At 42.0% G+C, this 23,299-nt stretch overlaps 1 protein-coding gene across 1 annotated transcript in view; it reads right to left on the bottom strand.

Annotated features, from left to right (window-relative positions):
- LOC126382557 (leucine-rich repeat and immunoglobulin-like domain-containing nogo receptor-interacting protein 3) overlaps window positions 1-20,334 on the bottom strand; it is a 50,926-nt gene extending 30,592 nt beyond the window's left edge. The window contains exon 1 of the mRNA XM_050032489.1: window positions 19,858-20,334. The gene's annotated coding sequence lies outside the window, so the exon portion shown is untranslated. The remainder of the gene's footprint in view (window positions 1-19,857) is intronic.
- Between the last annotated feature and the right edge of the window lie 2,965 nt (window positions 20,335-23,299).

Below are 23,299 nucleotides of genomic sequence, written 5' to 3'. Positions count from 1 at the left end.
AAGAGTGAGTGCTGCAGGAAAGGAGCTGACAGCTCGCAGTTCGAAAATAGCCTCCAAAATAATTCCTTTTTTTTTCTCCCTGATCCTAACTTCAACCACAGTGGCTGAATTATTTATTCTAGACCAATGACATGCAGAGACGGGGACAAAGAGTCATTGCTCTATTTTGATTCGCATAATAAATTCATGACTCGATGTTTAAAATGAGGGGGGAGACAGTGGAGGGCTCAGGTCAGGTTGTGAGTGCCGAAAAGTGTGAAACAAGGATGAAACAGGAAGGAGCGGAGGGAGGGGAAACAGAAGATCGAGGAATAAAAACTCTCAAATGTAAAAGGATGTGGAGGGTTTGGAGGTAAATGCGTTAAAGCAGCTTCTCGGTGAAAATCCACACACACATGAAGGTGCAGCCGACACGGCATGTTAACCCAGGATCAGCTGAGAGTGAAGCTGACAGGCTAAAAACCGAAAAGGAGAAGACTGAATCAACTGTACTGACACAAATATGGGACTTTATTTCATGTCATATTCCAGGACTAGACATTTATGTATTCAAAACATCTAATATTCTTTTTGAATGTGACACTAGCTCCTACAGAGTGTGCTGCAGTGTGGGTTGTTTGTAGCCTTAATGTTGCTAGGCTAGCAAGTTTCTTCAAGTCCATTTATAGTGTGTTTATTTTAGGGTGAAACAGCCTTTAAAGTGTTTGGTTAGTTGAGGTTAAATTGCAGGACTTTCTTGTGGTTCATGTTTTGCCAAAACAGACATAAATTCTTGACAAGTAAAAACAAGTTAAAAGGATCTCCTGACGACTTTTCTGCAAAAACAGACCAAGATAAAATCATCTGTCAAACAAGCAAGACTTCCCACTGTCACAGATATCATGAAGAGGAGCTCAAAACAAGGGGGGACTGCCCATTATTCTGACGCCTGCAATTATGGAGCCTCAATGTCCCCAGTGATAAATATCCCATTGGACAGAAAGCCCATTTGTCTGACAGCCTATTATCCAGCTTAATTATTTTGCAGAATGGCATCATTGTAGATTTCTACTACACATCAGACTAGCAAAACATCATTCAGAGTAGGACCTCACCACCACGTCACCACACATTCTGCGTAGACGGCATCAGTGAACATAGAGATTGATACATGTCTTCTCATTTCTACTTGAAGCAAACCAGTTTAAATGAACAACGTTACACCAACGATGAATCCAAAAAAGCTGGTCTCTAGTTTGTTTCCATGCCATGTCATAATAAAGATAGAAGATAGCAGCTATAGACTAGACCAGCATCATGTTCCCTTGTGGGGAAAAGAAACGCAGTGTAGAAGAAAAACGGAAAAATGACAAAAAGCTGTTATGGAGTGGATTAACTACAGCTTTCACACTGAGATTTAAGGCACATAATATATGTGAATATTCACTGCCATTGTGATGTTATACTTGGCCACTGTGTTTGGTCATTTATCTACTTTGAGAAGGGAAGAGTGAAGGGACACGATGGCGATCACCCTTAATTTATAAACGTATTTCAGGTTCAGGCAAGTTCGCAATACAGCTATTAGACATGTCCATTTATTTAAACAGACATGTCAAAATTAAAATCCAAACACACATCAAATTGCATTGTCATCAATAGGATCTTCAGCTTTCTATCACCCCAATGGGGGCATGGCTTTGACATTTTGTAAATTACCTGTGTGTACCAGTCTAACGTGCAGTGACGGCATCGTCTGTCCTACTCTGCCTCTGATTGACTAATACTCATTGCCTTTGTTGGTTGGGTTGGTTGGGTCAGACATGAAGACTGAGATTGGTTAGGGTTAGAGTAAAAATATCAGCATAAGCCAATGAGAGGCAGAGTAGGACAGGTCATATCTTCGCCATATTAGCATTTTTCAACATAATAATTAGTCACGTGCTTCTATTTAGGAGCATGCTCAGTCTATTTTTGGTGAAACTCCCCCTTTGGAGCAATGCACTTTTGTTTTCGGGATACTCTGCTGATGGAAGAATGGACTTTGGGTCCAATGGGATCAATTTGGACTGTTGGGGCTTTGGAATTGAGCCGTAGAAACCAACATAAGAAACAGAGAAAGGGATTGTAACCACCTCAGGAGCCTGACAGGAGAGTGTGTAGATAAACAGTAAACCTTAAAAGTGGAATCAGTGATTTTGGAGAAAGATAGTTGATATCTGAACTCAAAGCCCAAAGAAATCAGCTATAATTCTCCTTTTATTAAAGGGTAGAGATCCTTATGACTTGATTAATTATCGTCCCATTTCCAGACTCTTATTCCCAAAGTATTTGAATCTCTTGTTAATGCTCAATTAAAACAGTTTTTATCTGATAATAATCTTTTCAGTGATTCCCAGTCAGGCTTTGGATCAGGCCATAGCGCTATAACAGCAGCTGTGCTACTTACTAATGATATAATCAAATTATTAGACAGTAAACAGCACTGTGCAGCTTTATTTGTTGATCTATCTACAGCGTTTGACTCTGTAAATCACAACCTGGTTTTGCAGAGGCTTAGCTGTATAGGTCTTGGTGAGATGGCTATGAATTGGTTTCAGAATTACTCATCTAAAAAAACACAGTATAGTGTGGTAGAGAACTATACCTCAGCTTCACTAACAGTAAGCAAGGTGTCCCACAGGGATCAGTTTTGGTCCCGATTTTATTTTCTATTTTTTAAAAATGACCTAGGTCATGGAATAAGCCTAGCTAAGATACATTTGTATGCGGATGACACGGTCTTCTATGCAGTAGCCGCTTCTCTGAAACAAGCCATATAGCTCCTGTAGAACGCTTTTCAAACTCAGCTATCTTTGTTAATATCAAAACTGGTCCTAAATTCAAGAAGACCAAATATATGAAGTGCAGTTGCACAAGCTCTAAGAAAGCTGATCCCACTACTTTAACACTAGAAGGTACATGTATTGAAAGAGTCACTTCTTAAAAATATGTGGGCATATGGTGTTTTGAGTACTTTTTTATTGTGCGTATTGAAAATCTCTTTTTTTTTATGTTTAAAACAATATTTTCCTTTAGAGGCCAGGAGGAGAATTGTGCAATGTTCATTTCTGTTTTTATTAGACTATGGGGATGTCATTTACTTAGATGCAGCTTCATACATACACATGCAGCATTACGTTTTGTCACAAATGCAGGCTCACACACTCACCACTGCATTTTATATGAATCTTTAGGATGGTCCACTCTATACCGGAGGAGAAAAATGCACATGTTGCTATTCAGGGCATTATTAGGTAAACTACCTACTTAAATCTCAAGCCTTTTATCCTTCGATCCAGCAACTATTGCACTCGCTCTTCAAATCACATTTGTTTAAATGCCCCAAGGTGCGCTCAGAGCTTGGTAAAACTGCTTTCTCTTCTTATGCACCCTGCGTATGGAATGAGCTTCAAAATGTTGGTACCTTAGAAGCACTCCCTTTCCTGAACACTTCAGTCTTTCAGGTCTTTCAAAAACTGCCCTAAAGGAAACATGTTGCTGCTTTATATAGTCCTTGACCTAAGTGGTATGTGTATGGATGTCACTGGTATGGCTTGTATTTCATTTCCATGTATTCCATTTCTTTTCCTGTTTCCCCTCATGTTGCTTTTATGTATTGTATGTGTTTTTTGTTTTCTTTTTTAAATGAAACTGATGATGTTGAATTTGCCGACATCTTGACTAGGACTCCCTGGAAGAAGAGATCTTGTATCTCTGTGGGACCTTCATGGATAAATAAAAGATAAATAAATGAATAAGTAGGCTGTCATGTGTCAGATTTACCGTCCTTCTCTACCACTGCTTTCCTCTGTCCTGTGCAGGAGCACCATTTCCCGTTTACAGAGCCAGGGCTGTGTATGAACATCAGATTTCTTTTCAGCACACACTCAGAACAGACAGCTAGCAGACCGTGAGGAGATAGTCACTGAATTTGACAAAAAGCGTGTTGGATTAGAATCGCTGATTGCATCTTTAATAGAGGAACTGAATGTTTCACTTTTATGGAAGAGGAGGTTTTAAGAATGAGGATTATCTTGTCCTCTGGTGTAATAGTATCTTGGGGAAACTTTCCCAACAGGATTCATATAATAAATTGTTTTTTATCTCCAAAAACTTTTTCCAAACCAGCTCCCGGAAAAAGGGGGTTCGTCTTATAATCGGGCCAGTACAGTTAGTTTGCAGAAAAAACAAGGTACCAGATAATAACAGCAGGAGAGACAAGAAGACGAAGAAGAAGAGAAGCAATTCGCCACAGGCTTTTGTCCTCTCTAAACAAACAACAGTCACTTTAACAAGCAGCTGAAACACACTGAGTCAGGGGACACAAGACTCTACAGAGTCAGTCACGCAAGTTGGCCCACACTTACTCAGTTTACGTCTCTGAATGTAGACGTGCACATCAATAACGCAGCACTTGTTTCCGTCTTTGTTTTACCTTTCGGGTGAAACAGGAAGTTCTCCTCTCTCCTCTGGAACTTGTTTTCAATTACTTAAAAAATACCCTGACTGCCTCGCTAAAGGGCAACAAGTCTCGGACCAATTTAACTGGTGAAAAACACAGAGGTCAGCACGCAATGGAGCACATGATTCGACAGAGTTTTGTTGTATAAACGAGAGGAGAAGCCAAGCAAAGAGTGATTTCATTTTAAAGAGGCGACTAACCTTTAGCTCTGACGGACCTCCACAGATACACTATACATTTACACAGAGACTCAACTACTGGCCTCTTTATTATATGTGACAAATATAAAGGACAAAGCGACACATATGTGCTGGCATCCCCAAGTGACTTCCACATGCCTCCAGTCCTGCAGGGAGGGTGACGCACATGTGTGCCTCCCTGAATGTGTGTGTGTCTATGTGTGTGTATACACACACCAATGGTGAACAGTCCCCGGGCTTCTGCAAGCCTGTTTGTGTAGCAGTGAGGCAGAAATAATGTCTGAATCTGTGCTCCCTCAGAGGGAAATGTGTGTGTGTGTGTGTGTGTATAAAATAGGGGGTCAGTGCTGAAGGACATTACAGAAAATCTGTCCATCTACATTCACCCAAACAAATTATTCCCACGGCAGGGTGGAGAATGTTTAATGTGGGGAAAAAAAGCACAACCAGATTAAAATGACAGAAATCGTACTCTGACGATCATTGCATTTCAACATCTGTTAATGTCGAATTGAAATACAAACTATAACAAAGATAGAAACATGTATATTTGAAAATTATTCTGGAAATCATTCCTCTGGGTTGAGAGCTTCCCACAGCAGCTGTTGATTAAAATTTAAGATCAGACAATGTTATCTAGACACATTTTAAATGTCTATGTAATGTAACTTTAAAGCTGGGGTAGGCAGAAATCTGAAAGGGGGGGGATGCCAGAATCTGAAAATGCAGCCTCCTCCTGCAGCTCTCACTTCTCTGTCCTGAGCCCCTCCCACCACCAGACGACCAGGCATTTATTTCATACAGTAAACTAAAGAGAAGAGAACTGGCTAGCTAATGTTAGCCACCCCACTGTCCCTTTGGACTGTTGAGATGGAGATGGACCTTCGATCAGTGGCTGTTGCGGTTGAATTTGGCCAGTGCAAACCCCCCAGCTCTGGGTGTCACAGTGAGCTGGTAGGTCTAACCTGTTAGCTGATCCACAGGGGAAATGGGGCTGTCCGATCTCTCAGAGCTGGGGTTTGCGCTGGCTGGATTTGTGTGGCTGCAGCCGCTGACTTATGGTGCGTTCGTTTTGTACTCAGAGGTCGGAAGTGGGAATGACGTCAACTCCGAGTTAACAACAGGTTTTGCATTCTAGTTGACAACGGTGGACAAGTCGGAAAAAACCATGGACGTTACCGTTCTACCGTTGGGCCAGCCATAGCCACTGTTAGCAATATCAGTTGATAACAACGCTCTATGTGGCATTTTGCACATACAGACAGCATAGCAACATGCCCACGGATAAAAATTTAACAGTACTATGGGTATGGCTGACCTAATGTAAAACAAATAAGATAGAATTGCTATAAACAGTACTTTAGCAGAGTGTTTACTCACTATGTATGTGACCAGCAGCCATCATGCAGGGTTCTAACGCTAAGGTTTTTTTTCACTTGCCCGGTCGGGCAAGTTGGTCAGAGATCTACTTGCCCGAAGTCAGTTTTTACTTGCCCTATAAAAATTGTTTAATTTAAGCGGCTATCAATTAACAAAGACTGCAGTTATTTTTATGTTATGTAATCTTTATTCACACTGTATTTATTAATTAAAACAACATATGTCATGTATTGTAGCTTAATTCCTACACAAAAATGACAGTGTCAGGGCTTAAAGTGAAAAATTTGTCAATCGTTCTCCGTCTATAATTTTGCGCCCTACTTGAGCCATGCCCACCTCTATTTATTTTTCACCCCTCTCTCCAGTTCTGCTGTATTAACACCGGGTTTAATATATTTTGCTTCCATCTCTCTGCCCTGCTCTACTCTACTTCAACGCTACTTAGCTCTCTCTCTACTCTACCAGTAGACTACCACATCCACCTGTTGCACAAAACGCACACAGCAGTGTTTCCCCTAGGATGGAGTTGTAGCAGCGGAGGTGAAGCACACGCATGAAAAATAATTTTCACATGCGTGAAACTTTTTTGTATGCTTGCAAAGCACAGCCTGCTGGGATGTTTCTATGTATCTACTGGCACCAGAAGGGCTCTTTAGGACTAAGTACATACAGTACATGTGTGCACAGTAATGAGCAGGTGAAATGTCTGTCTAGCTTACATATGAGGTGTCTCAAGATTTAGGAACATACAATTTTATTGAATATAATAAAAGTAAAAAGTCACTTGACATGCTGCTGTTTTGTGCTATGACCATGAGTGTTGGAAGTTGTTATTTACGTGACAACGCTTGAACGCAACACAAGCTCAGCATGTGCCGTGCTGAGCTGCTGTGCGAGCAGCGTGTTTGTCTGTGCGTAACAGCAGTCTGTTGATGGTTATTTAGGCTACACACTGTCCACTTCAATAACTTTGTCAGCTGACATACTGCACCGGGCTCGGGGTCAGGTTTGGTCAGGAAAATGCGGCCCGAGTTGCTCTAGCGTGCTCACCTGTGTGTGTGGCGGAACTCCGCCGTGCGCGATACAGAGAGCAGAGGAGAATTGTTAACGCGTGACCATGTAGAGACAGAAATGACACGATGACATAACACCATAAATAGTATATTGTTATGTTATTATATGAAGTGTCAGTCGCGCAAAATAATATCAATGGGGGCTGTGGGCAGGACATTGTTACGTGTGCCTGTGACTTCAGGCAGAGAGACCGCTGCATCAGAGCAGAAGGTGCACGTTTTAAAATACATTTATTTTATCAATTAGTTATTAACTTTTACTATTTTTAGCAACTTGCCCGATCGGGCAAGTGAGTTGTTAGTTTACATGCCCGACCGCGAGTTTTACTTGCCCCAGGCAATCGGGCAATCCTTATTGTTGAGCCCTGCATCATGAATTCGTAAGTCGGGGTTTTTCCCTCTACTCATAACTTAACAAATTACATGCAATGTTATTATTTTTCTTACTCACCAATGGTTTAAGTCACTGCATCTCCTGACAGAACAGTAAGGTTGAATTCCAGCCTGCATGCAGGGTTTTTCAGCCGAACGTTGTTAAAACAGAGCAGCTAATGTTGGAGCGAGACGCTCGTCCAGCCAGGTGACGTTACGTTGTGTTTTATCTCGTAACAGCATTGTTTACATATGCCATGTGCTCTGTCTGCTGACCTGTATTAAATCGATATATCGGTCCAGATTGATGGATCGTTACACCCCTAGTCACCAAAAGGCGAAACCATTTGCAACATTTGCTTTCCATCTCTGAAACGCTTCTCAGATATTGACACGTCTCATTTAGATTACTGTCAGACTGTCTTGTAGACTCTTTTTTAAAAGGCTGTCTAGCTCTACTTTGGGATGCTCTGCAAATGCTCTGTAACATTCTGTAGGATTGTCTGCCAGTGAATCAGGCTTTCACCAAAGGGAAGTGCCCGTGCATCTCCATTTGTAGAACAGCAAACAGGAATACAGCCGAATGAAGTGATCAGACAGGCTTACGACAGGCGTCCCACAACCACAGATACTGGATCTATTCTGTTTTTTCCCAGAGAATTGTATTTATTGATTGCTATCTGAATGTGAAGAGAATTTCAACAAATATAAGAAAAATAAATACTTCTAATATAAGTTGCCTACTTCAGCTTCAAAACAAGATAAACAAACACCATTACCATGATTTGAAATGAACTTTAAAGGTAATTTAATATTATTTCAGTTCTAATGCCAAAACGTTTCTTTCCTGACCCTTTCCTTCAATCTTTCATAGTGGGCAGCACATTTTAATTTCTGTGGGGAGCAGAGAGCAGTGTTCAAGAAATGATACTTGAATCATTAAAATCCAATTTGCAGGACTGGGTCACAACACTCCATCACGGCTATCAGCTGAGCCCTCCTCTCCGCATCGCAGGAAAACGTGGTTTGTGTTGCGCCTGAACAAACTGAGGGATCAGAGGAGAAATCAATAGCAATACAGCATTCATTAACAGAGTCCTTACGGATCAGAAAGCTGTTCATCCACTCAGAATCATGGGTGAAAGAGCGATGGAGAGAAACACAAGGGAGGGGAGAGGAGAAAAGTGAAGCGCACAAGTGAGACTGATTGACCTTATGTGTGTAAAGAGCACACACAGACACACACACTTCAATAGTGCTCTTGCCTCGAAGTCATGCAGCTAAAATTAATGAATAACGTCCCCCCTGCCCTAAAGGTCTGTTGTACAGATGGCATTAGATGGTAATACACACACACACACACACACACACACACACACGTGCACGCACACACACACACACACACACACACTACAGGCCATCAGGACAGTCATTTGAATAAGTAACAGCAAATTCGAGTGCAAATTTCAAACAACAGTAGGTTATCACATCAAACCAAACCAACCGTTTTCTATCACACACACGTCTACCAGGCTGCTCTCGATACCTACGAAAGTAATGCACCACAATTTGTCAATATCCCAGTTAATGTATTACCCGTGTAAGCAGGAAGACTGTGATCACATGATGCGCTAACAGGAGGAAAAGAAGAAATAGTCCGTGCAGGGAGGAAGGTTGGGGAGACAGGTGTGTCACAAAACACAGGACTTTCCACCAGCAGAGTGATGTTCCAGACCGTGTGTAACCCAGTGAGCTCCGACTTATTTTAGATGTTACGTACATGGTGTCAGTGCTAGAGAAAGGTCTGGAATCACAGATTATCTTTCTGCCATAGGCTTGTGTTTGTTTCTTTAAACCAATCACAATCGTCTTGGGCAGCACTAAGCCCAGGATGCAGCAATGGTGCTCTTGCAAAATAATGTCAGGGATGAACTTGTTTGGTGGAACACTTGGAGGAGGCGAGCACGGTCATTAAAATGGCCCCACAAAAGAAAACACCATGAGAAACATTAAGAGTCATATGTCACTGTGTGATTCATCTTTTAGTGATAAACGTGATTTGATAATCTGGTGAAGCCTGACTATGCTTTTGTTAGCTCGGAGGGTGTTGTTGTTGTTCCCCTAGTGAAGGGGATTTGGACATGGTAACACGCAGATAGTGGTTGAGAAGGGAGAATGTCAGCCAAAATTAGTGACCCAACGGCAGGCTCATAGCTACAGTTTACATCTAGTGAGACCGACGAAATAAGTCATGACCATGTTTCTTTTCCTAAACATAACTAAACCTAACCTACGTAACTTTACATTAGTATGTACCATCATTCATGGGGCGCTAATTCATAGGATATCATACAAAGCATGTGCACACACAGCAGAAGAAGAAAACAAAAGAGTAAGAGAGACGAGCAAAAGTACAGTGAGGAAAGTAAAACTTCTGCATCCTGCGTGCGGTCATTAACCGGGCTGCATTATTTAACGTAAGGTGATAGTATTTAACCTGCATTAACATTCAATTAACAGAAGCAGATATGGGTGCACTTTGACTCACACTCACCCACACACACATATATAAAGGTTAATTTCCATGACCTGCATTAACATCTGCGGAGGGACAGGAAGCACAGGTGAGCGAAGCCACACACTTCATGACCCACATCAACATTTAATGAAGTCTGAGAAACATGAGTCCTTAATTCAAGCAGGGCAGGTAATGAGAGGTCTGCCACACACACATAAACACACACACACACACACAGTTGGTGGACTCAACTCCTCTCATTGCAACAGGTGATAAGAGGTCACTGACACAGTCTCACCTTTCCTATTGATATTTCTCATCCAGCCAACACCCATAATCACAGGTAATATTTAGTGGATTCTCAAACTCTGGGCCAACTGCCAGTGAAGGCGACCTTCGATTGCTACCACATTCTCCTTCTGTAAATATAAACTGTTTTTTCTTACTGAATTTGACCTTCACAACCAAGCAACAACTACAGTACACTGAAGAGTCTTTAATTCACCATTGGACCATGAACAGGAAAAATGAGGCTGACAAGACCATGACCAACCTTACGCCAAACTCCAAAAGACTTCGTCCAGGCTCACTCAACAGCTCAGCAACATCTCCATCTACCCCTGTGATGACATCATGCTGCATTGACAATAAACTCACTGGAATCGATGTCCAAATCTCTTTGATCGCGGTACTGTACAGAGAATTCCAGTCTTTAAGTGGCAGCCTGGAATTCAGTCAACAACAAAGAAAACACTGCAACACTTTGTTATCAACCTTACAACCCAACTCACTTTCATCATGGCCAAAAATAAATCATGAAAGCGGCTATTCTTGACCTGAAAGTGTGTAGCATGAGAAACCCTAATAAGCTTCTAATTTAGGTCACATATTTTAGTAAGAGGTTGTAACAAATCTTGTTTTGCGGCTGTCTGTGAATACAAGACCAAAACTGGTCACAGCATAGGTGGGGAAATTCAGAATCAAAAGGTTGGTCAGAGAAGGATGTAGATAAACAATAAGAGAAGACTGGCTCTTCACTTTTTTATGTTAAGATCGTAAATAGTAGTGATCCATTAAGTTCTGCACCGGCATCTGTAATGGGGATGTCATGAGAACCGATTATTTAGAACAAAGTTGATGTCAAAATTCTGAAAACGTGACTTTTTTCCCAGTACTGTAGGTCCCGTAGGTACTGACGATGCACTTCTTCAAGGCCTGATGGGGCAGCATATATACGCCTATAAGCGTTCTGGTCTGCTGGTAAGTGGCAAAGAAAGAAGACGAATGCCTACCAGCATGGTAAAACAACAACAACACGTGGAAGACAGCAACAAGTGCAACTGCTCCGCCTCGATTCGTAGAAAAGAAAACTGTTTTTTTTTTCTGAGGCCTAAAACTTTGGGTGAAACGCTGCCACTGTCACTTTCTATCCTGTCGTACAATTTCAGTGGAGGAGGGGTTGGACCTATAGCCTACCTCAAAGACCAACCATCACATCTTACATGTACACGTGCTGAACAACAACAATGGAGGAGAAATATGTTAATATACGGCCTGTTCTCATTCCAAACTCATCAAATACCACCGCTTTGTCAGTGATTTTGGCATCAGACACCAATACCATGAGCCACCTTTCGTGTTGATATGATACACCGCCAGTCGGCCAGTTAGTCGAATGGCACCTGTTACATCAGTATGATACACGAAGGGTGGTGTCAGTTCACAAGACAGCCAGACTTACCTGTCGGTAACAACATACTATAAGGAGCTGGAGAGTCCCTACAGGGCAGGTAGGAGGGGCAGTGGATGGGTCCAAGAAACCCTGGAATAACCCCTTGAATAAGGAAAATCTGTGTTCACTTCCTGTATGGGCCAAACCGTGATGTTTTGTCTAAACCTAACCCTGTGCTTTTGTTGCCTTAACCTAACCCATGTGATGCTGGTGATGTTCCGACATTGATTGCGGCATCTCAGAACGTCAACAGCACAGAAAACACCTAGCACGTACAGTAATATGTAGACATGAAAGTCCACTGACAAAGTGCCGACATGTGACAACTTGGGATGAGAACTTGTTGTAATATACTGTAGGCCAGTGGTTCCTAACTGGTCCAGCCATGGGTTCCAGATTTCGCCTTAGTCATGAGTTCAAGGTCCAAACAGTTTGATATATTCAGTGTTTGGCCTTTCAAGTAACTGTCCATTAGTCACGCACTCCACAGCAGGAAACAGCACTTCAAAAGCTCTGTGCCAGAAATTCACTGTACTTCAAAACCAAATGTGTTTTTTTTACAAACTTGACAAGTTTATGAGTCACTTGCAGTCCATTCAGAATGGATCCGCGGACCACTTTTGGACCACGACCCACCAGTTGGGAACCACTGCCGTAAGCTATATATTAATAATCGTTTCCTCACCCACAAAATCTCATGAATTCACATAGAGTAGTACTTTGCGTTCGCGGCCAATCATCAGGGATCAAAAAAACATTTTTTTTATTTAATTTAAATGTTTTAATAAAGCAGTGTGTGTTTAAGTATGTGGGTAGTACTGACTACCAAATTTCTGGTACATGCCAAATCTGCAGTTTGAGAATCAGTGAAATTCCATTTAGACATTGAGCAGAGAATTCTAGAGTACTCTTGCCAGCTAGCAACAACGTGGCAGTGTCTGCTCAAGGCCTTGCTTGAAGGTCAATAAATTGTCTGCTTTGTTGTCTCTATTGTAAGAACCAAACTGGATTTTTCACTAAGCTAGTGTATTTTCTGACTTTTTTTTACTCTGCTTGTAAAGGCAGTTTGATAATAATGGCTGTTGGCAGAGTGTAACATTAACTTCAGTTATGTGATGTTGTGGAAAAAAGGCTGTTTTGTCTCAAATACTTTATTTTTCTGCTTGAACAATAAACCTTATTAGGGAGGCTCAGAGTGAGGTGTCAAAATGAGACGCTTTCTTCTGAATAAGACAAAGCCATAGAGTAACTGTACACAATCAAATAAAAGTTCTTAAACAAAACATATTTGCATTTGACAGAGAAAGCCCCAAAGACAGTGAAATGAGAACATTTTGTTGCTTCAAATGAATCTGCACCTGACTGAGCAGTCTCCCGTCACAGTGGGATTGAACTCTTTAACAGGAAGATGGGATGGACAAACCTTCAAGGACTTTGTATTTCTGAGTGGGTAAGATTTCTATAATTTGAAAAGATTCAATCATCACCAAATTCAATCTGACAGTTTATTTTAAAGAGACTGAGAATGACTCCGGGGATGGTTGTGTCTGACTGAATAATGAGGCAACACTAAATGCTAATTCATTATGAGCGTTAGGCGAGAGATACCAGATGACCTTAAAACTCTATCAGACCATAGCAGCCCACAGAGAGAGAGACGGAGAGTTACAGAGGCAGACAGACAGACGGCAACCACAAGTGGAAGAATGAACAACAGAATGTGAAGGCACAGGGGTCACGTCTGAGAAAATGCAGCCGGGAAAGTAAATTAAAGTAAGCGAAATGGAAAGTGAAAGGGCAGAATGATGAAAACAGGGAAAGTGTGAGAGAGAATCATTTAACAGGAGGGAGGGAGTAAAAGAAAGGAGGGGAAGAGGAGGTGTGGAAGAAGGTCAGGGGGTCGTAATAGAGCAGTGAGACGGCAGAGGAGTCGTCGTTCCCACCTGCTGGCTATATGCCCCGAGACAGGAGCCCACTTGTTCATTATTGACTGGGATCATGCCCTTTATTCCTCACTGTACATGTGCAACAACAGCAGCGGCAAGCGGGTAAAGGAATACTTTACCCTCCAAATGACCTTTTGTATATCAATTACTCACCCTATGTTACACTGAATTTGAGAAGAAAACACGATTTGTCTCACACACCTCTGGTGATATAAGGATCCAAAAACGAAGAACATTCTTGATGAATTGAAGTCAGAGGGGTCTGTGTTCAAAAACAGTAAAACAATATCAAATCATCTATCTAAAAACTCTCACACAGCTCCTGCAGTGTAATCCAAGTCTGCCAGCTGCTGGTCTACCACTGCCTCGACTGATTGATTTGTTTGTGTTATCGTGTGACTTTTATTTTTTTAAGGGTTAATTTAGATCCACCAAGGTCACACAGTGACACAAACAAACTGCTGATCAATGCAATGGTAGGTCAGCAGCTCCTGTGTTCAGCGATGTAAAATTACTGTTTTTGTCAATGGAGTCTGGCTATGAAGAGAGTTGCAATACATTTCACTTTCAGGTCAGTTCCCTATCAGAAAGGACTGTCTGTTGGGGAAGTACTGAGCATACAATTGGATAAATGAGAAATGGATTTTACTGCACGAGTTGTGTGGGAGTTTGTAGACAGATACTTTGGACCCCTATGACTTAATTAATGTTTGTTTGTAAATAATGTAAAGTTTCTCAGTTTTTAAATTATTCGTTCACCATGGAGGCATGCGAGTAAACCAAAGTACTCGTCATGAAATCAACTTAACACAGGGTGAGTAACTGACATACAAATGGTCGTTTGGGGAGTAAAGGATTCCTTTAAAGCCCTAATGACCTCTGCAGACACAGTCATGATGTTGTGCTGAATGACACTGGAAGCAAGACCATTAAATTTAGTTGTGTGAGTGACCTCTGATGCAACCACGAGGCTCTGCACTGTAACTCCAGTTTAATAAAGACTGGTGTTTTATTGTGTGTGTGTGTGTGTGTGTGTGTGGATGTCAGTAAATTGCTGTAGGTGTTGTGTCCTTGTCCATGCATGCACCTCAATCACCAATCCTGCAATCTACTAGCAGCAATCCTCCACACTGGGCATCCTTTAAGACCCTTGGTGCATTTTCTCAAGGTCAACCATCAACCTCACACACTCACACACACACATGCTTGTGCACACACTGAGATCAAAAGCCCCTTCAACACGCCCACACACCCCCGGTCACCTTCCCAATCAAATCCTCTCACCACGCAGCCCACAAGCTTCTTCTCTCCTCCAGCAGAAATATCACGCTCTCATTTTTCTCCCTGAGGTCTTAACCTTCTGTGTTTTAGGAACTCCCATGGTTCCTGAACTCCTCATTCTGCTGAGGCGTTTAAGCCTTTAAGGGAAATTCTGGTTTCACACAACCTGTCTTATTTTCATAGCTCTGACCATCATTCCTTTCGGTTATAATAAAACTGAACTCAGCAATTTAACATTGCTTCAAAGAAGTCAGACAGGGCAAGAATCCCGAGCACTCAGATGATCAAACAGGTTTTGAATGGAATTAACATGGTGGAGATGTTTGTGCTCTTGATGCAGGGCTTAGCTGCTGTAGGTTTTAAACAAACTCCCACGTTAGAAAAATACATTTGGAAGAGAAAAAGAAGGCAAACTCTGAGATTTATGCCCGAACTGTCTGGACTTCGTGGTTCAATGTATTGGATGAGTCATATGCTCCATATACTGTGAAATCATAAATGTCCATGACCTGTCTGACACGCAGCGGTTTGGTTAGTGCACCCTCTAAACATAAACAGCACAACAACGCAGAGCTTTGCATTCTCACTGCTAACTGCCTGATCCTGTATATGTGCACATGAACTCTGAATCTACCTTAAAACTGAAGTAATTGATTTATGATCCAACAAGCTGTTAACACAACATTCCCATATTAGGTTGTTGCGCGAATGTGTTAGTTGCTTATTTACATATCGAGCAGACGTGAAGCAACAATATTTGGAGCTGTGTTTACATATGCAAGTCCAATCCTTTGAGTTCTGTTGATCTACACAAACTCCTGAGGAAAATATTGGGCTCTTTAGCTGCTGAATTCTCCACTGTGCTCACCAGCTAGTCACTAACATTGTCCGCCTGCTATCGAGCAGTAAGTGTTCAGTTGTTTTATTTTTAGAGGTTTGCCACTGAAAACGGACGAAAATGAGGTTGATATGAGCCGTGAAAATGAACTAAATCATTAAAGCTGCAGACCAAGATGACCTTGAAGAAGGCCATAAGCTGAACCACGTTGGTCTCACAAGTGTTGCTGGAGTTTTGACCTCTTCTGACTTTTTTTCTTCTCCATGCACTTTGAACAGTGTTGTGCACATTCACACTTCACAAGAGCAACCTCAACGGAATTAAATCAACTAGTTCACGTTAATAGTTCAGTATTTGAATTTTGGACTAAGTTTGAAGTCCCAACTCATCAAATACTGCCGCTTTGTCAGTAAACTCTGCGTCAGATACCAACGCAGAGTGGCAGTGTAATATGCAGAGGGCTGCGAACTTGTCAAGTACTTGTTCAGTGGATGTCTTTGTCAGACACCAATGCACAGAGACGCTCTTCGAGGTGGTATGATACACACTGGGTGGTGTCTACTCATGAAGCCTCTAGCAACTGCCAAAGTATAAAGAGTGAGAAAGTCCGTAAAGGGCAGGTGGGAAGGGAGGTGGACGGGTCATTAAACACCAGAACAGTATCAGTATCGTGTTCTAGTATGTGTGGGATGCTACATTAGTGACGCATGTCACATGACATGACATTACGTTAGTAAGGCCTGAACTTATTTTAAGCCAAACCATGACTTTTTTTCTGAATCTAACCACATCCTTTTTTTGCCTAAACTTAAGGAATAAACCTAAAAGTGAAGTCTTTCAAATGTCTGTTTTTTTAAAAAGACTGTAAGCGTGTAATGAGCAGAAACTTAACATTTCCTTTGAAAACGGAAGTGTAATTTGAAAAGACACAATGCATGTAACAAGCATCAGTTGTGTCACTTTTGGACGTTCACGGACAAAAGGCTACCTAGCACCTAGTTTTTTTGAAAGTAAAATAAAATCTTGTGATCATCATTTGCTCACAGAAATTTCCCAAAACTGGTCAGATGCTTCAGCTCGATGTGTCGCTTCAAATTTCAAACTTTTTTTTTCCAGAACTAGCGGGAACAGTTGCATAAATGTAATATTCTTCCACTGGAATCTGTTCTTTTTTCTGCATAAAAGTCCATCAAATATCCATGTGAACTGGCTCCAGTGGTACCTGTAGCTGTGCTGTCAGAAGTGCCATTAGTACTAACCATGCCAGGTGCCCTAAATCCTCAGGTGATGTAAAATGAGCATTGTTAACTGTCGAGAGAGTGAACAATGCTCATGGTCATGTTCATAAGTTACAAACTGATGTGTTCAATTCACTGTTCAACAAAAATATCAGCATGTTCAACAAATGCTCTCCTTAAGTGTGTTCATTCACAACACTGACCTTGAAAGTAGGTGAAGCTGTGCAAGAAATCACAACTGTGTGTGGGCCGTAAAACCAAACAGTGTTCAGAAAGACGCTAAAACACTTGGATAAGGGGGGATAATTCTCAGTGGTTTCATCACTGCCAGTGACACCTTTTATTTTACACAGTTACTTCATACATTAATATAAAAATATTGATCAGAGCAGCTTTAAATATTTTTATGCTTAACAAATGTGTGTCTCAGGCTGTGCCAGGGCTGTTTTTGAATTCAGCCTGTGTAAAGCTCTCTTAGTATCACATGAAAAGAGCCACGCTACAAAACAAAAAAAGGTGAAATAATTGTAAAAACATGGACCAGTATACTGACTGCATTGTACCAGTGGGACCTGTCTGCACACAGTTTCCCCGTGAGGGGTTATTACCAACATTTTGAGTGTGCTCACCTGCAGTTTTACATCCAAATTAAGTTAATCTGACTAACATATTGGCTGGTTTGCCAACTGTGTTACTGTCTGACCTCTCCTGTTACTCCCCCACGTGAATAAAACATCATCATAACTGACAGGAATAATAGCCAAAACTATAACAAATGACCCAACTTGTAATAAAGCAGAATTTTCCTTCGAACGAAATGCTTTTATAAATAAATCAAACACCCTCTGCTTCCTTTGGTGATCAGCGTCTCTCCCTCTCTCCCCGTCTCTCTCCACCATCTTTCCCCGAGGGTGGCTAAAAACTATCACTTTGCCACTGTGTCCATTTACGGGAAAAAGACATCAGCAATCAGCACCTGTCGACGCAGAGGCCAAACATTTTCACCCACATTCTCCCATTTTTCAGTCACCGTCTGAACTCTTTCCTTCTCTATGACTCTTCACCTTATTGCATTATCGCCTCGATCTCCTTTTAATGTCTCTATTCCCGTCTCCCTCTTTCTGTTAATTATGTCCCCCTCACCTTATCCGTCTCATCAGTGATTCTTCAGTGCCTTATTTCTACCTCCATTCTGTCCTTTCACTCAATTTTACAGGCTTGGCAGCAGAAAGGACAGTGATGCTATCCTTCAGGTAGCTGTCACACTGCTGCGCTAAAAGGGTTATACTGGTGCGTGGGAGTGTGGGGTTGTGTTTATGTAAATATGTCCGTTTCTGCGTGAGTTGTACTGTTGTAGTAGAGAGTTTATAAAGTGGGATCATCATCAGAGATGATTAAGGAAAGGAGATAGAGGAAAAAGGAACAGAGGAGGCTTGAAAGGCAGGGGGTTTTAGATACAGGAGTGAAAGGAATCAGCGGGAAAGAAAAGTTGTGATTGGAGGGGTTTGAGCTCTCTGGCAAGTCTTTCCTCTCTCAGACACCAACAGCAAGTTTGCCCATATGCTGGGAGCGATGTGCCCGCCAGCTCTGTCTGGGTGAGGGTTTTTTTTTTTTTTTTTTTTTAGGGAAGACGAGACTGCGAACAGCGATAAAGTTAGAAACCCAAACAAGTTAATGAGGAGCGGGAAATAATGAGCTGATTGCATGATTAGAGGCATAATTCTTCCGCACACTGAAAAGCCCCCACAGCTATTTCCTATTTACATATCATTTCTAGATCTATGAGAGCAGCAATAATATGAAGTGGCTGCCATGTTTAGGCGTCACGGAGGTCGCTCTTTGCTCAGGTTGGGGTAAAGAAAACGGCCACAAAATCACCAACCATCCTTCACTTTGATTGTTGAAAAGGCGGACAGGAAACTAACCAGCCATGCTGTCCGGAGGGGCACAGTCAGGTAAAGGTAATTGCTCAGCAAGAGAATGAAACAGGAGATAGGATCAGGAGGAAAGCAAGAGAGGTGACAGCCTATAATTGGAAACAGAGAAAGGAGGAAGATGGTGGAAGAGGAGGAAGAGAGGGGGGGGGGGGTTTAGATGGAGAGAAATAGGAGCGGCTGGCTGATACACCTCATGCAAACCTGCTGTCATAAGCCATATGCACTCTGTCACAACGTGACATAACACATGGCCACACATGTCATGTTACTGCACATGGCCTCCTGCAGTGGGTAAGCAGAGCTATACATGTCTCAGACCAGAGTGCACAAACAAGTCCCGGCTTCAGCAGCTACACAAGTTACGCCTCTCAGATTTTTCTTGTTGTGCGCAATTTATGACCGCAAATAACTCATGCACAAAGTTAATGTCATGAGCAATGTTACAGCCACACAAACAAGTGTTGAGAGTGATTGTTTAATTTTTCCGGCGACGTGAGACATGGCAACATTCCACCAGTGGAGGTTTATTTACATGCATCACTCTGACAGCTTACGAAACCCATTACGAAATGCCTCCAGTGCTATACAATAATGTAACAACAGGATGTAGATGGTAAAGCATGACCACGCACACTCAGAGACACACACACATTATCTCTCCTCCTCATCCTCTCTCCTTTGCTGCAAGTATCTGAGGGCAAGTAGGGAGACTTGTCAGGGTGGGTAGTCGTCAACCCCGAAGATCTGCAAACACGCACTGTTGCGTTTCAAGTGTTTCCGAGCTCTATTGGTAAAAACACAGCCACCATTGAGGATAAACGCGTGTGTGTACAAGTGTGTGTAGTGTATGTGGACATACCCAGGACTGAAGCGTGGTCCCTGATGCCTCCTCATCTGTCCAGCTGTGTGCGTATGTGAATCTATTTTCCTCTCCTCTTGGCCCACAAGTTGCCGACCCCGCTCCACACGTGCCAGCCCTCCGCTCCTCAGTCTGTCTCACTCTCAGACCCTGGCATCAGCAGCTGTACCGAACCTGCCACTCATCCCCCTCTTTTCTCTCCTGCGCCCTCCCTCCCTCCTGCCGGCAGGCTCGTTTGTGTACACACTTCCTTTCACTCCTTGTTGGTTATTGTCCCCAAAATATGATCCGGGTGCTCACGGGAGGGGGGGGCTCATGTGAGATTGTCCTCTCCTTCAGACAGAGCTCCTCAGCGGGTCAGGGCGCCCTCCATCTCCCCCGGCGTGGATGTGGGATTATGAGAGAAGAGAGGGAGGATGGGGAAGGAGCGTGCTGTTGCTGTAGCTGTTGCCTCTGCCTCCTTCAGTGTGAGCGCCTCTCTCTCGCTTAGCATGCTTTTCATCTCTCTCTCTCTCTCTCTCCCTGCTCTCTCCCTGCTCTCTCACTCTTTATCTCTCACTACCCCCCCTCCCTCCCGTTTCTCAGTCACTGTCTATCTGCTGCTGCTCCGGCTGTTTGGATTCACAATTCAGTGGGCTGCCGGGCGTACGGCTTAGGGAGTCTCTTTAAACTGCCGGGCAGGAAGAAAAACGAAGAGACTGAAAACACAGATTTTGGAGGCGGAAAAACCAGGAGTGAGGAAGATCACGGCATTTTGAGCCTGGAGGAGAGAAAAATAAATTATAATTTAAAAACAACCTATTAAGTGCTTTACAAAAGACAAAACCAAGTTCAGGTTACGGTTGAATAAATATAGGCTAGATAACATGCAATTTAACACGATATTAAAACAAACATAATAAAAGCACAAAGTGACATATCAGCAGTTTGAGCTATTCATCATCATCATATATCATTTATAAGAGCCTGGTCTCACTCCGAAGTCGTTAAAATCCGGCGCTTGGGCAGTGATTTGCGGCATCAGAAACCAATGAAAAAAAGGCGTCCTCTTACGTCAGCATGATACACAGCCAGTTGTCGTTATAGTTTAACAAAGCCTGGCGGTGTCAGGGGGAAACGCGGTGGAACAAGGACCAAAATTAAGGCGCTGAAAATCCAAGTGGTGTGGATGGGTCCAACAAACATCGACTTTCACCTGAGAAAGCGGTGTTTGTGTCCCATAAGATTCTGAAGTCAAACCCGGTTCTTTTTTGCTAAACCCACCACGTGTTTGTTGCTGAAGGGGAAAAAAAGCCAATTCGCATTGTTGTACTGACGTAGTGCATGTATTTTGAAAGAGACTGTATGCAAATGTTACATGTCATGTGAAAAGGGAAGTGTATCTTGAAAGAAGACAATGCATGAAACAGGCAGAACTTGACACGTCAACAGAACGTCACATCATATGTGGACGTGGACCATGACCAAATGTCAATATGTGACGATAAGAACAGGGTTTGGCTTTGCCATCTTACGAGAAGCGAACACTGCCCTCCCAGATGAAAGTCGGTGGTTGTTGACTTTCACCGCCTTAACTCTTGTTCTTGTTCGACCGTGATGCCAACGAGCGCTGTTTAACTATAACAGAAACCGGCAACATATTATGCCGACTTGAAAGGACAGCTTTTTTCAGCAGTGTCTGATGCCGAAAGTCACTCCCCAAGGGCCGGATTTCAACGACTTCAGTCGTGGAACCAGCACAGAATACCACATATAACGAGACAAACTGCCAAGTCGACAAAGGTCGTTCTAAAGCAAGAGTGAATCTGGAGTTGTTTTCACTTTAGTTGTTGTGTACAAAAAATAATAATAAAAAAATTGACCTGATGATGGCACAAGATCCAAAGTCAGAGGATCATCCTGAGTTTTCATAATTTATCCTGGGCGAGACATGAATGTGTTTTTGAGACATTTCCCTCAAAACCACAAACAATAACCTCATGGTGGGACTAAATCAAAAGTCAGTTAATTATCAAAGTCATTAAGGTACACTGACAATGAATGTCACTTTCATGAAAATTCACCTAATATGATGTGTTTCAGTTTGGACTATAGTGCTGGACTGAGAGACTGATATTGCCGTCCCTGGTGCTATGCTGCTATCATGGCTCTAGAATCCTAAGATAATCTTCTGTCTATTTGCATAGAAAAATACTTTCTCTGCTGTACATTTACAGCACAACAGATTTACGGTAGAGTATATATTTTTTTCTAGAAATACCCTCAGAACATCAGTAAGCTTTGTTAAACTTTAAACCCTCCTCGGTTTAAAAAAAAAATTATTTAGTTTGAAGAAAAACTAAAGCTTAGCTCAGTGACTTGAATATACTGATAATACACAAGACACAAATCAATGCTAAAAGAGACAAAAGTCACCTCAGGATTTTAAGAGGTTAGCACGACAAGAACTGGGAGCCTATCCAACTACTGAGTGTAAATGAATTGTAGTAAACTCCCTCTACCTCACCATCACCCAGATCTCCCTGTTCATCTTCCAGCTCATCCTGCTGCTAAAGCTGTTCCTCAAACTACAGATTACACTTCAACATGTTCATATGCCACCATCACAGACACAGAGTAACGTTATAAAAGCAGAGACAGTCGCCCCTCTCCTTCTCTCTCAAACTGAGATCAAACTGTAAAACTAGGCGTCGCTGGTCAAATATAAACCAAGATTCAGTTACTGTACTGTATATTTCTAGCTTAAAATGTCTTCAGAAACATATTATAGTGAACTGTTTGGCTGTAATACGAACAAGAAGCAGGCGCCATATCGTTTCCGGTTTCCTGTATTGTAAGAACAGAGGCTGAAAATACTGAGATGAAACAATAAAACTAAACAGTGTTGCTTAAATATGAAGCAAAATTCGGTTACTGAGCTGCCTAAATGTTTATAAAAACATACTTTGCTTACCCTTTAACTGTAACTCAAAATCGTTCTTTAACAGCCAGCCGCCATTTTGTTTTCTGTGTAGAAAAGCCAAGCTCGCTAGTCTTCTTCTTCTTCTTCTTCTTTTTCTGCTTGGCATCTTATGGCAGTTATGGTGCATTACCGCCACCAACTGGTATGGAGTGTGGATTGGCAATCTACCCTAAATGTACTAACTCTGATAACAAGGGGGAAAATCCTAATATAGATTAATTTAGACAAATAAATAAAATAAATCATGTTCTCTCGATCAGATTCATTCTCCTATGATACTGTAACAATGCTTGATTACATTACTCACCTGACCTTCCCTGTAAAATATCTCTTAAATCAAAATTTAACGTAATTTCTTTATGGTTCAATATAAGTTCCCTTCTGACAACATCATATTTTGCATCATTTTTCTGTTTTACCTGAAGGAACTGGTATGTCAATATAGTTAATATTATATAATTATATAATATAATATAGCCT

Source organism: Epinephelus moara, chromosome 21 (assembly GCF_006386435.1).
Source record: "Epinephelus moara isolate mb chromosome 21, YSFRI_EMoa_1.0, whole genome shotgun sequence".
NCBI lineage: Eukaryota > Metazoa > Chordata > Actinopteri > Perciformes > Serranidae > Epinephelus > Epinephelus moara.
The sequence above is the reverse complement of the archived record's forward strand: the minus strand, read 5'-3'. Positions and strand labels throughout refer to the sequence as shown.